Source organism: Stigmatopora nigra, chromosome 13 (assembly GCF_051989575.1).
Source record: "Stigmatopora nigra isolate UIUO_SnigA chromosome 13, RoL_Snig_1.1, whole genome shotgun sequence".
NCBI classification, from domain to species: Eukaryota; Metazoa; Chordata; class Actinopteri; order Syngnathiformes; family Syngnathidae; genus Stigmatopora; species Stigmatopora nigra.
This window is the reverse complement of record NC_135520.1, coordinates 2,484,147-2,498,355: the sequence shown is the minus strand read 5'-3', so window position 1 is coordinate 2,498,355 and position 14,209 is coordinate 2,484,147. Positions and strand designations below refer to the sequence as shown.

Sequence of the window (14,209 nt, the reverse complement as noted above, 5' to 3'; positions counted from 1 at the left end):
CTAAAAGGGGTGAATAATGTCTTCATTCAGTAGCCAAGATTCATTCCTCTCTTCAACCAGCACTTTCCTTCGCTCAAAATGATATTGTTAAGAGTAAAAAACTGTGTGTTTTAAAGATGACAAATTTCTAATAAGTGCGATAGTACAATGCTGACCTTGATTCGGAGACCTCGCCTTGCTATTGGACGGAATCAATAGTTTTTGAACACCTTCCCCCCAATCCTCGTTTGTGACACACAACCATCTCCAGGCACCGATCAATAACTATAATCTGTTCCTGCCCTTCGCCAGTCATGCGAGCTAGGTTTTTTTTTTGTTTGGATGGGGGGTATATCGTTTGTGGCGCGCGTGTGTGGTCATGAGATTAGGTCTCGTCTTTTCAGAGGAAACTTGAAAAGGGACAAAGTCGGCCATCATCTCTTAGTACCCCTCAATCTGAGTGCAATTTTACAAAAAAAATGGAATCTGGTGTGCATTTTTAGAAGACTTGAACTGGGTAGAAAAATACTTTATATTGAATATTATTTTTAATAGCTACAAGGGAACAAAAAGTATATGTTTTAATATTGAAACCTTTCGGATGGCTACTAAAAATCTGGTCAGCTTCGAACCCGGGCGCGAAAATATGTGATTGGGTCAACTCCAATGGCATTTTCATGCACTTTTTCCCCATTCTTTCCCCTCATCCAATGCATCTTTGTCCATTCTGAATTATCGTCTTTTGTAAGCCATGAAGATTCCTCACCTAACCCAGATGAAAGTGGGCTCCATGCCTGATAGGGTGTCATGAATAGGATCTGTCATGTTAGTGTTGTCTCACATGAATTATTAAGCACCCTTGATCGCTCTAATTTGCCAGCTGTTGTGCCATAACTGTATGCGGTCTCATGGATAATACAAGCCAATTCATATCACTGAGGACTCTGCAGTGCTCCAGCGGGCACAGTCAGATGCCAAACGCTAGTCCATAATACTCTGGGTGTGTTCCATCTTCTCAATTCATGTGTGTAACAAGTGAACTTCCTCCATTTTTTAAAAAAAAGCATCCGCTATAGGACAGAAAACATTACATTATTCAAACACTTGCGTTGCCAGATATGAGGTTGCCATGTTACACTCTATGACCGATATTTTCCCCGATTGCAGTTATTTTGTTACATTAGAGTGTGTGCTTGAAAGTTTATGCCATATTTGAGGAGCCACTGTGTATATGTGTGTGTATTTTGAAAGGGGGGTCTTCTTTTCCCCCACTGAATGTTTTAACCTAATCCTATTATCAGTGTAGCGCACTGCCTCTCGGTTTTTTTTCCCCTCCTTTTACCCTTCCCCCCCGTCTCACCCTTCTCTCCAGCTGACCAGCTGTTCCTGCCGGGACTCATGACAATGTCCGATGTGTTCAGATCACTGAGTACCACCATCGCGCCAACCTATCGGACCCCCTCACACTAATACACAACACAACCAAGTACATCCACTACTACTTCAAACCTTGTCGTAATTGACCGAGGTTGAGATAGTGGCGGTTTTATTTGGCGGAAAACTAGGGAAGCTTTGACAAAATGAAGAAAAAGGGGGGTGGGCTAGCTAGGGTCTGTCAAAGCAAGAGCCCTGACTCAGGAGGCAGTCCAGCTCGGATGGCATATGGCGTCTAGCGTCATACAACATGCAAAAGTATTCTCTCCCCACGCCCCCTCGTATCCACTCCCTCCCTTGTCTGTCTCTCCCCTGCTGCTAATGTAGAATGACTCATAGCATTACTCATTTTTTTTCTTTTTGCTAAACGCCCCCTCCTACACACACATATAAGCACCCGCACCCCAAAATAAAAAGCCCCCGAGGCCAAGCTCAGCTCGTCCTAAGGTTCACGGGTACGCCCCCTTTTTAAATACAGGTAAAGCGGGCGTGGAGCCAGACGGACCAACAGCAGGACGCAGAGCTCTGTTTGTTCACGCCCAAACGAGGCTGGCGTCAAACTGTGCCCTGAAAATGAAGGTGTTTATCATTGTAAAGTCAGCCTAATGCCAATTGGGTTTTTTTCTGGAGATTTGAAATATGACAATATCAAGTGTTCAGTATACTGATGATCTTGAACATCTTTTAGCTCCTCCCCTCCTGTGTCCGTCTGTTATCCATTCATGTCCGACATCTGTCCGTTTGTCCACTGTAAAGTGACAAAGAACAAAGTTGACGGTGTTTTGTTCCACGTTTCTTGCTGCTCGCAATTCACACTATTATGAATATAGATTTTTAAAAAAGGCAGAGTTCACATTATTAACTTCCAATTTGTATATATCGTATTTTTTTGGATTAAAAGTAACTCTTTTTAATAGGTTGGCTGGGCCTGCCACCAATAGTCAAGTTCAACTTGTTTTTTTTTCATCTTTCTGGCGTTTTAATGGCTTCTGTTAAATATATATACACATATATACATATAGATACACATAGATACACATATATACACATAGATACACATAGATACACATAGATATACATAGATACACATCTAAACATATATACACATATATACACATATATACACATATAAACATATATACACATATATACACATATATACACGTATATACACATATATACACATGCACAAACATATACACACATATACACATATACATATATACACATAAGCAAGGGAGCCCCAAAAATGCTCTTGCAAATATTTTATTTTGATATAAGGAAATTATATTAACTATAAATCAATCATTAAATGGCAGTGATCAGGAAACAAAGCAACAAATTATTACCTCTCTACTCCCTGAAATATAAATCATATTTCTCCCAATTATTACCCCAATAATACGTCACATCATTCTTAGACCTAGCCCACTCCTTCGCAGTACTTCAAAGCCAGGACATATCTGTCCGCTTTAAGTGATTAGCATCCAGCTAGCCATTCCATCTGTTCCCCTAGCCTTGTTTAATTAATGAACTTTCTTTCTCCGCCCTGTACGCATCCACCACTAGACTAAAGAAAAAAAAGCTGTTAACCCTCTCAGGTTATACCCCCCACCCCTTCACTCACTCACTCCACACAAACCCCCAATATTCCACATTCTCATTGATTACTTCGGTTTTGTTTTCCTCTCTTTTGTCTCCCCTTCTCGAAGTATGGGTTAATAAGCAGTTTTTGTTGTTGTTTTTCTACACCACAAGTCCTGGACTAGACACCAAGTCCTTATGTCTACCCATCAATGGTCCCCTGGACTATGAATGGCCGCCAGTCGGGGTGTGGTATTACGTTTCATTCCCGCTGGTCCTTTATTCCTCCTCCTCCTCCTAGGCGGGGAGTCTGGAAGACTTGGGAAACATTTGGCTCCGCCGCTATTCATCCACACTTCCAGCCATCCGAACAAACTCTTGTCTTGTCCCCTGTCCTAGCAAGTAAAGTACAACCCTCCCGCCCTTTTATGTCCCTTTTTTTTCTCTTCGGTGTCTCTTGTTACAAGGCAGCGGACAGTCTTTTGTCCGGTTAAAGCTGCCCCCTTTTGTTTGGCCTGCCTTTTTTTATCCTTGTGCTAATCGCCGTGGTCGTGTGCCTGAGTTGGAGCCCATATTTCACACTCGGCTCCCCTTTGTTCCACGCGCCGCCCCATGATAAGAATCCCAATTCCAGGGCCTCTCTGATATTGAAATCCAACAGCGGCGTAGAAAGAGCCTTCAATCATCCATTATCTGCGCTCTAGTGATTACCATTCAATCTCTCCGAGTCCAGCCTCCTCATCACCAGCCACCGAGCGGGGTAACCCACCTCCCCCCTCCTCCGAAAGGCCCACCACGTCCCCCCCAATGTCGCATTTAAACATATCCATAGATATTTCGCCTGGTGGAAATGTCACTGAAATGTCACTCGTCATTCTGCGACGGAATCTTTTGCTCTCTGATGTGGCCTTGGGATTTTTTGGAGGTCACTTTTTTGGTTCGTTTTCTCAAGGGATGAGAATTTTACCGTGCATTTTGCCAAGGCTGTGTTGTTTTAATAGCTTATAATTGGTTCTTTTATATAGGAATGAGTTGATTATTTATAAGTTGTGTGGTAATGCAGGTTTAAAAGGTTCAAAGGCAGAGTCTGCTCTCTGTTTGGCCTTGGACAATTGTTCCCTTTTGCAGTTTGATTGACAGGTCACATTCGAGCAAACTATCTTTATCTTTGGCCCAAAAAAAGGGAATTCGCTGGATATGATTGACGTCCAATCCGTTTTGACTGGAAATGCTTCTCAGTCAAAATGATTGGACCTTTAGTGCATGATGTCAGTACATTTTGTAGCACTTTCTTGTCATTTTAGGGTACTTATAGATCATTAACTATTAGTTTCAGGGGTATTTTCAGGGCGCTTCTTGTTTGTTGGTTACTTTTGAGTGATTTTGGAGTATTTGCTGGTTGCCTACTTTGGTTTTGCAGATTTTTTCAGTTCCTTGTTTTTCAATTGACTTAAACTAGCTCATTTTTCAGTACCATTGACAGCGCTATTTTGATTGATAGGGCCGAATGAAATAACTTATCTATCGTTGTCACTTTCTATAAATTATGGATCATTTCCTTTTGTTTAGTTTTTTGGAGGTGTATTTCTAGACTATACTCCGTTCATAGGTCCTTTTATTGACATTTTTGGGGCATTTCTGGGTTAGTTTTGAACCATTTAAAAGGTTCTTGTTAACAAATTGGCTGTTATTAATGGCGTTTTTACCACAGTGGGTGAAAATCCTGGTCTTACTGTGTTAAAACAAACAAAATCCTCCAATCGGACATTTCAGTCTATTTACATTGCTGTCCAAAATGGAACTTTTCTCATTGCCGGACAATGACATGTCAGACAAAGCAACCGCAAAGACAAAACACCAAAGTATGCATTGCTGCACGTCGCCCGCCCCTTCATCCGGAAATCTACCTTTGATGTGTTAATAGTCGCGGGCTATTTCATTTTCAAGTGGCAGCTCAAGGAGCAGCACGGAGACATATCGACCAAATCTTGTTGTCTCGCCACTGCAGCCGGCGATTGGGATTGATGTCACACAATAAGAACATTTTGTGGTTCGCAGAAGCAAACAGAACACTCATATGAGGTTATTATATCCTGGAATGGTTACATACAAGCAAGCAACTTTTATTGATGTCATCCTAACTGCAAATATTCATTGTTTCAGTGTACAATTTTGATTCTTTTTTAATCCACAATGCTTTTTGCTTACCATCATACTCACCTCTTCATTACTTATGTATAGCCTCTAATTACTATTGATGAGCTTAGCTGATTTGGTTACAAATATACCGCTTTTTTCTTATTCAAATCAGCTTTATTTACACGGGAGATCTCCAAACGAGGGGTCCTTACTATTACCCTTTGTACGAGTTGATATAGCACAAACAGCTAGAGCTACACCCACTTGTTTTTGTATGCACCGACTTTGACAAGATCCACTCATACTCCAAACCCCCCCTTGCCCCCCTACCCCGCATCATCATCACCATCCGTCTGTGTGTGGATGTATGGCACTTCCCGCTTCTCCATCTGTTTTTGTCAAGCCATGAAAAGGTCCATTGTAATCTGCAGGATGCACAGTTGACGTGCCGCAATCTTGGCTCCAGCCAATCAAAGCATTGCACCCAATTTATTCCAAGAGGCCCTAAACTCCTCCCATGGGACCGTCCGTCCATGTTCATATCCCTGGGCTTTCTAGCAGAAATTTTCAACCCAACTATTTTTCTTTTCTTAAACCCCTAGACTCAAATCCTTCTCTTTTCCCCCCAACGTCAACCCAAGTTTGAATAGAACTGTGCCCGTTGGATGATAGCGGGCTCCTGATTAACCCTGGAGTGACTAGCTAATGTCATTGAAGGAGGGCCACCTGGCTATGAGACTGTACAGTCAGCTGCCACTGAAGGGCCAGAATAGGAGACGACCAGGTGTTGGGCTCCGGCCCCCCCCTCTAATTGTTGCCATGTAATAGCCTGCTTGACTGCACAATATAGCCCAGGGGCTAGGATTAAGAAAAGCCCTTGCCAACACACAGCGCTATTTTGCTGCTTTTGCCCAAGGTTTTGTGCGACCATTCCTTCCAAGGACTCTTTTTTTTTGACTATTGATGAGCTTTTTTGTTTTGTTTTTTACACTGTTGACCAACTCACTTATTGTCCATGACATGTAGTTTCAAATGCTTGTGGTGGGTGAGTTGTGGGTGAGGCAGGTGCACCCTAATAGAAGGGTCTTCCATTCTTATAAATATCCCAAAGAATGGGGGGTGGTGGAGTTATTTCAGAGATTTTTGGGAGAATTAAATCGGCAGAGGAGAAATTAATTGTAGGAATTGATGCAGTTAAGTTAATAGATGTTTAATGGGATAAAATTTCTGTATAATATTGTGATATCCTTATGGAAGAAAATCAAAATGTTTGATTTTGGCTGTAGAATTTCAAGGAAATGCAAAAAAAAATGCTTTAATATATATATAATATATAAAAATATGCGTTAATTTCTGAAGTCATTCTTTTCTTGCTAGAATTTAGCAAAAAACATATTTTTTGGGGTCATTACCAGGAAAAATGCCATCTTAGAAAGTGAAATACTAAAACAATTTCACTTTTTTATAAGTAGTGTCCATCCTGAAAATGTTTCCAATTTAATCTCCTTCCATATTTCGTTATATATCACTTCAAAATCCATTCTCAACATTACAAAACTCATGTATTTCACCCTCATTTTCCAACCATGTTCCATGACAAAAGGGAAAATAGTTTTTCCAAGTCAAAGCCTCAGCTTGTCCTCCTCCATTCTTCCGTCTTTGACATTTTATTAAAAGTTCAAGTTGAGATCAGATAGATGTTCCCTTCGCCCTGCCAATATTTCCTCCCAAAAACTTTTCATAATCACCTGTTATAAGCTTGGATGGCAATCATACCCCTGACACAATAATATATCCACTCATTCACGTCCCTATGGTCACCATTTCTGACAAAAGACACTTTCATAGAGAACACTCACCTCACCACTGAGAGAACTGTATCTGTTAATCTTCATCCCTTTTGTAGCTAGCTCATCTTATTATGACTTTCTGTTAAAGCACGTTGGAGGCCCCTGTGAAGCTGTTGGATTATAATAGGCCTGTGTTTGATTAATCATGCCCACCCATTGTACTACACATCTAAGGCTGTCATGTTAATACTCATCAATGGAGACCAGGCTCCTTTGAAAAGGAGATGGATTACAGACGCACTTCATGTAAATGCACACGCTCAGCAGGCTTTGATGGCCGTCGTGTTGCGCGCAATCAAATTGTGTTAAACAAATATTGATGCCCCAGTCGTGTTGGCTCTCTGGGCACATGTAACATATTTACTCGCGTATAAGCCGTATCTGCGTATAAGCCAAACTCTTAAAATTGTTGAATTTTACAATTCGTCCTTGTCATCTTGTAGTTTTGTGCATGTCAAGTTTAATTTGTCCGCATATAAGCCGTACTCTCGATTCAGTCATCTTTTTTAGTGAAAAATACGACTTGTATGCAAGAAAATATGGTCTTTTCTTTTATTTTTTGTCATTTTTGCTTCCTATAAGCAGCCGTCGAAGGTCAAAACCCCAACTTTGTTGTCAGTCTTCTAATTTGTCCGCATATAAGCCATATCCTCGATTAAGTCATCTTTTTTTAGTGACAAATACGACTTATATGCGAGAAAATATGGTCTTGCTTTTTATTTTTCTTGGCATTTTCGACTCCAATAAGCAGCCATCAAAGATCAAAAACCCAACTTTGTTGTCAATCTTCTAATTTGTCCGCATATAAGCCTTACCCTCGATTCAGTCATCTTTTTTAGCGACAAATACGGCTTACATGCAAGAAAATACGGTCTTGCCTTTTATTTTTCTTGTCATTGTCCACTCAAACAGTCGTCAAAGGTCAAAAACCCAACTTTGTTGTCAGTCTTCTGATTTGTTGCTCGACAGGAATCGATTTTTAGTGTTCCCCAGTGGAATGGAGAATTGTCAGTTTTGTTTGAGAGATGCGGTGACGGCTTCTTCTAGCCCGGTCGTAAATAACGTTCCCATGCCAGCTCGCAGGCATCTGTTTTTCCTCCACGTCCGTGGCAAGGCTTTGCAGAATAACCGATGGGCAGCCATGATGTCACAGGTTAGAAGTGATGTCACGGCCATAATGCTCAGTCTCGCTGTCTGACTGCCAGATGGACGGTACAGAGGTGTTGAGGTTGGATCTTGGAAAGTCTTGTTGGGTGAAGCTTACGCCTCAAGAGGTGTAATTAACCCAAGCTCATGATTTGACCTAACTCCTTCGGGGCCACTTAGCTCTACTTTCATGTACCTGCTCCCAATTAGGCAATTGCTTAGCAAGTTTCTAAAGTGCGTAACCATGTCTATGTTCATCCACAAAATGGGGACAAACTGTTCTGCTACTTCATCTTAAGGCGTATTTTCGCCTGCCCTGTTTGGTCCAAACCTAAAAGGTTGCTAGTGTGCAGCTTTTTTGTTGGTTTGAAGCGAACAGCCAATCGTAGAGAGAGGTGAACTCAGTTTGCTTTGTTAGGTTCATCAATAATTATACTTTAATATAATTATAAAACAATACAGGGGGATATCTGATTCAATTATGTATATATTTAATTAAATTAGCATCTTTGATGATATTCTTGCAAGAGAAAATACATTCTGGCATCGCAAAAACAACAATCATCGCATATCATGTATTCAATTATAACAATTAAGGTCGGAACTCAAAAACAACTCCATTGGAAATTAAACAAACAAGCCTCCATTTGGCAAAACAATTCCATAATAAAGCGAAAAGAGCATCACGATTTACGACAATATACGAGTAATCACAAAGGAGCAATTTCTTAAGCGTCCTTCCAGGTCTGCATTCAGGGGTAAAGGTCAGTCATATCAGTCGATCAAGAAGCTGTCATACAAAAATGATAAAATGCACACATATATAATAGTATTACAGAATTAATCCAACACTTTGCGACCGCTCTGTGTTCTGGACCAAAGCTTAAATTATCAATTTCGACGTAACATGATGGCAAATCTTGTTTGATTAAGGCACTTCCTTTCAATATGTTGTTCTTTTCGACTCGTTCGTTTATCGTGACCTCAGTCTTTGGCTCTGGTGCGATGTTCTTCTTCTTCCCAAATGTCTCCCCGTAATCACCTAACACCTCAGAGGGCCTTTGCTGAGACAAGCTTCACACTTTCAGTTCCGCGCTGTGACAACAGGTACCGCTGGCACTCGCCGCTCGGTCTCCCTCCAATCAACACCTGCTCTGCTTTACCCCCTTTCTTGCTTCTTTTTCTTCTTCTCTATTCTCTTTTTCTCCATCATTTTCATGTGGTGCGCCCTCTCTATTCTTCTCATTTTACACTAATTTCTTTAAAACCTCCTTTAGTTCTCATTAGTCCACATCTAATGTACGATATAATTAATTTTTAATGCCTTTAAACACAGTGGTACTTCTACATATGAAATATTCTTGTTACAAAAAGCCTCAATGCGAAAAATACATGAAAAAAATCCAACCTACAAAATGTAAATACACTTTGTATATCCAGTATTTTTTAAAACCTGGCTTAATGTGTAATATAACCTTTTTGTAAATAATTTTCCTTTTTTTAAAATAGAAATGTCATACAAAATTGGTATACTTTATCTTTTCTGAAGGGTTTAATTAGTAGTATTTACCATTATGGAAAAAAATAAGCCAATTCAATGTAAAACATGTTTCTACTTACGAAAATACAAAGTTTCAAAGCCCTTTCTGGAACAAACTAATTTATTACATAGACACACCAATGGTACATCCATAATTTGCCATTGACAATGATAGACGTACACTCATGTAGTTTTTATCCTAAAAATAATAATTCAATCGCTCACACAGGCCCATCTTAAGTAAATACTAAGTAAAATTGCGCTAAAATGTATTGCTGAACCCCTTAAAGTAACATTTTATTAGCCTCAGCATGGTTTTAAACAACATATTACCTAAATTTACGTATTTTTTCTTGTTGTTGTTGGTTTTTCTACCTGGCAAGCCATCACTCGTGAGCACCACTTCCTCGTTGCAGCCTAATTATGTGACTCCTAAAGTCAATGGGACGAGGAGGTACTCGCGAGTTCCTCTTCTCTTCAAGGTCAAGCTGATTGGCCCAGGTTAATGGGCAGATGTGGAGAAGGGAGGTCAAGGACCCGTAGGCACACTCCACCTCGTTTCGAAACTGTCTCTTCACTACAAGAGCTCCTTTTACCGCAAGCGCTTTTACAAACAGGATTAACCTTGGTTGTAGTGTGCAAGTGTAGCTGTTATTTGCGGCCATTTTTGCTCTAGTTTGTGTTTATTCTGTTGGGAACTTTATCTCATTATCTCTTACTCAAGGTTTTATTTCAGTGACTTGACATGAGATCATATCACTTTTATCATGACCAAAATGATTGGGTTTTCTCTAAATTCTGTTCACGACAATCCAAAGCACTTTAAGTCATTTTTCAATTTTTTTAAACTGTTTCTTACATAAAGTCACAATGTTAATCGATGTAGTTTTTGAATGAATTGCAATCATGTTGGCAGGTGAATTGAATTGTCTGGAAAAATAGGTTTTGAAATAGTACATGACTGTCCTACTACTTTGAGTTGAGATTGAATATGAAACAACTACAGAGGATGTCAAAAGTCACTGATGGCGAGAAGCCTTCTGTCACTAGCCTGACTTAGCAACACAAAGACTGAGGGTGGATGGTCAAGACGCTCTCCTGGGAGTCCCCAGATCAGAGGTCAGCATTACGGGTGTGTCTATGTGGGCCTACTTATACACCAACCACTATTTGTGAGCATAGCTAGAAAGGACCGCCACATTGGGTGGGTTGGCCATGGCGCAAAATAGATCCCAATGGACAGTAGTTTTTCAGGACGGCTCCCTATGGAAAGAAGGGGATGTTTTGGCCGATGGGGTCCAGTTGGGACAGAGCAGCCTGCTAATGAAGAGCCATCTGAGGCCTTGATTCACCTTGAACATGGGCCATTGCATCTGCCCTGACCTTGGCTTTGATCCACTCACATGCTTGACCCATGCTTTCCCCAAGAGTTGATCTTCTACCATCTGGGCAGTGCACATCAATATGTATACATACATGCACATACTCAAATGCATATGTATGTGCACGCATGTTGACCCATATGTCTTGGGTGGCTATGGTTCGACCAATCTGTCAGCAATACTATCTTTTAAGCTGCATAATAATGCGTTTGGCTATAATTGACCTTGCACTTAGTTGGAATAACGTTCCAGTCATAAATCATTTCCTTTATTACCATCAGGCTAGTTTTAAAGGTAGCAAGTATATGAATTTTAAAAAAACATTATTATTTGGTCCTTCAGTTTTATATAAGAGCAACATGTATGGTCTGTTGCTGGTGTTTATGGTAATCAATGGCAGCCTCTCCATTCATTTGTTTGTCATTTTATGTTTATATTCGGTCACTAAATAGGAAATGACCAAGGAATGTGTTTAAATCAATGGGAAATGAATACAAAATAACTGCCAATAGACTGTAATTGGCCTAAAATAAATGAGAACTGACCTGTAAATGGCTCTAAAACCTGTAAAACTACAAATAAATACTCTAGTTTCAATACCATCAATCAATTTCAATGCCAAACCCGAAAAGCATAGACCTTAAACCCAAAAGCATAGACCTTTAACACTCAAATCTATACATTACAAAGCCTTTGGGATTAAATTCCCATTCCCTAATTCATCCTCACAAAATTACAGCTAGATTATTTTGACATTTTAGGTCTACAGCAATTATAAATGTCAATGTTTCGCCCCAAAAAATGACTGACAATAGACCCCCTTGATGTAAATATAATCCTTAAATGGCCCTTCTGGGTGTGTTCCCTGATTGATTGCCCTTCGTTAGTACATAAAGGCAGCAAAGACTGAATATGAACACGAACATGCTGTACTCCTAGCTAAGTAATTAGAGATAAGCAGAACGAGGCAGTAGCAGAGAAACAGAACACGGGTGAGTAAAGATTACCCCTTGCTGTGCATCAGGTTTGATTTTTTTTTTTGGCGCTATAGTCTTTTTTTACCCCTTGATAGAATTCTCCATTCACTTAGATGAACTGATAATTCTCGTATTCACACTTCTGGAAAACACCTTTTCTTAATCAACATTAAGTCTTTCGATCAGGGTCATTTTATTTGGTAAAAGTTTCTCCATTAAATCCGATGTAGGGCAGCGGAAGTAAGTGGTATTGGAAAAGAGGCATGTGTCAGAGTGAGAAGAGCGCCTGTTCCAGCTGGAGTCAATATTTGCTCTAGGAATCTCAATAACAGGCCTGCAGTCATCTGCATCTCTGATAATGGATGGCCATATGGCTCTGTTGACCAAACTATGTGCTGAGCCTTGCTGTCTTTCTCCAACATCATTTGTTGGCTTGGCTCTTAACTTCTCTCATTTCTTTTCATTTACTCCTTGTTTCACGTGTTTGTCCGACACTTATCGTTGAAATGGACACATTGTGTGCACTTTTACAAACAAAATTTCCATCTCTTTGTTATCTGTGTAACCCTCTAAATGCAGAGCCGTGGCCTAGGTTACCATGGCAGCAATGCTTGGGATGTCTATATTTTGTTCAATGGTTTATAGCTTGGATAGAAAGCTGTGTGTTATGACTTTAGGACTGATATACTGTGAAACATAATCGTTTTATGTTCAGTTTTCTTGTCTTTTTTCAATAGTCTTAATAGGAGTGGGAACTATTGGGATTTGTATGCGTTTCAATGAGTTTATTACTAGGAGATCTGAACTGGGAGGGTTTAATTTTCATAGAATCAACAAAAATAATCCAATGGATTGGATTTCTTGTGCCATTATTAACACTTTTTGAGTGAAAAATATAACTAGCAACCTGTTGTTTCCTTTCCATTTAACCAGCGACACTTTTTATCACATAATATCGATTCTTAGTCTACCTACCCCGATATATATCAACATTTCAACATGAGTATTTTCTTCCATATGCCGCCATACTGATACTACTACCTTCATCTCAGTTTTCTCTTTCACACTAGCCTTTGTCTTGAATGAACCCACCCCCACCCGGCCGGCCCCCATGTTTCCTTGTGAGCAGCTTGGCCATCTAACCGTTGGCGTGTTGTGGCTCAGCTGCCTGTCAACCCCACTTCACCATGCCTTCCTCAAAGCCTTTGGTCATGGCTGCCTTGGCCCCTGCTGTGGCGGCATGTGCCCAAAGCCGGCCTCCTGCCCACTCACTGTCTCGTTCCTATCTAACCAACCCAGACCGCCGTTTCCCTGCCCTGTCCAATGTATCTCAGCTCAACCTTGGCTTTACCTACACCCTACCCTACCGCATGCTAATGGAAATAGGACTTAGCTATTTGTATGTTTGGTTTTTAATGTCTTATTCTAATGCACTTATTCATTTTTCCCATATTTCAAGCATTTTTTGATCATTTACAATTGTGTACACAGTATAACAACTTTTGTATGGTATTTTTTGTAACGTTTTTTGTAAAACCAAGCTCGTTCTTACCCATTTCGGCTCTAAACCGGATCATCTCGGTCAAAAACGCCATCGTTGACTGCTAATATTGTCATTCTTTTAAATATAACGTGTCAGCAAGCAATGTCAGACCTGTCATCTACACAATCTTTAATTTAGTGCATACTAATTAAGCACCTCGCCCAATTTGGAGAACATTTTAGACTTTTAAGTATTCCCTATATGAGTAAATATGTGCATTCCTCCATTTTTTATCGCATAAAAAGCCTTAAAAATGGCAGAAATTGTCCAAGATTGCCAAATACACACTTTTGATGCACACTACACTGTCAATAGTCAGTCTCAATCCAGCTCTCTGTCGCCATGCCATCAGATAGATATCTTTTATTCAATAGTTTCCTTTAGCATATTTTACCCGGCCGCCGCCTCCATTCCGTAACAGATTTGGTAAGATACATCTTCAATAATAACATGATAATGGCGCTCAGAGCGTATTTCCACCCCCCAGCTGCAGCTATTTTGCAGCTCTGTATTTATTTGGAGTTTTCCCAGAATTTGAAATCCTCCAGTCAGCCTTCATTTCTGGTCGGCCAGGCTGTAGCCGCTGATTTTCAACCCAAATTTCAAATAGCCTCAATTTTCCCCATGATGACATG

General features: G+C 40.2%; 1 protein-coding gene across 1 annotated transcript in view; it reads left to right on the top strand.

Annotated features, from left to right (window-relative positions):
• ralgapa2 (Ral GTPase activating protein catalytic subunit alpha 2) overlaps window positions 1–14,209 on the top strand; it is a 66,360-nt gene that overhangs the window by 43,537 nt on the left and 8,614 nt on the right. The gene's annotated exons all lie outside the window — the stretch shown is intronic.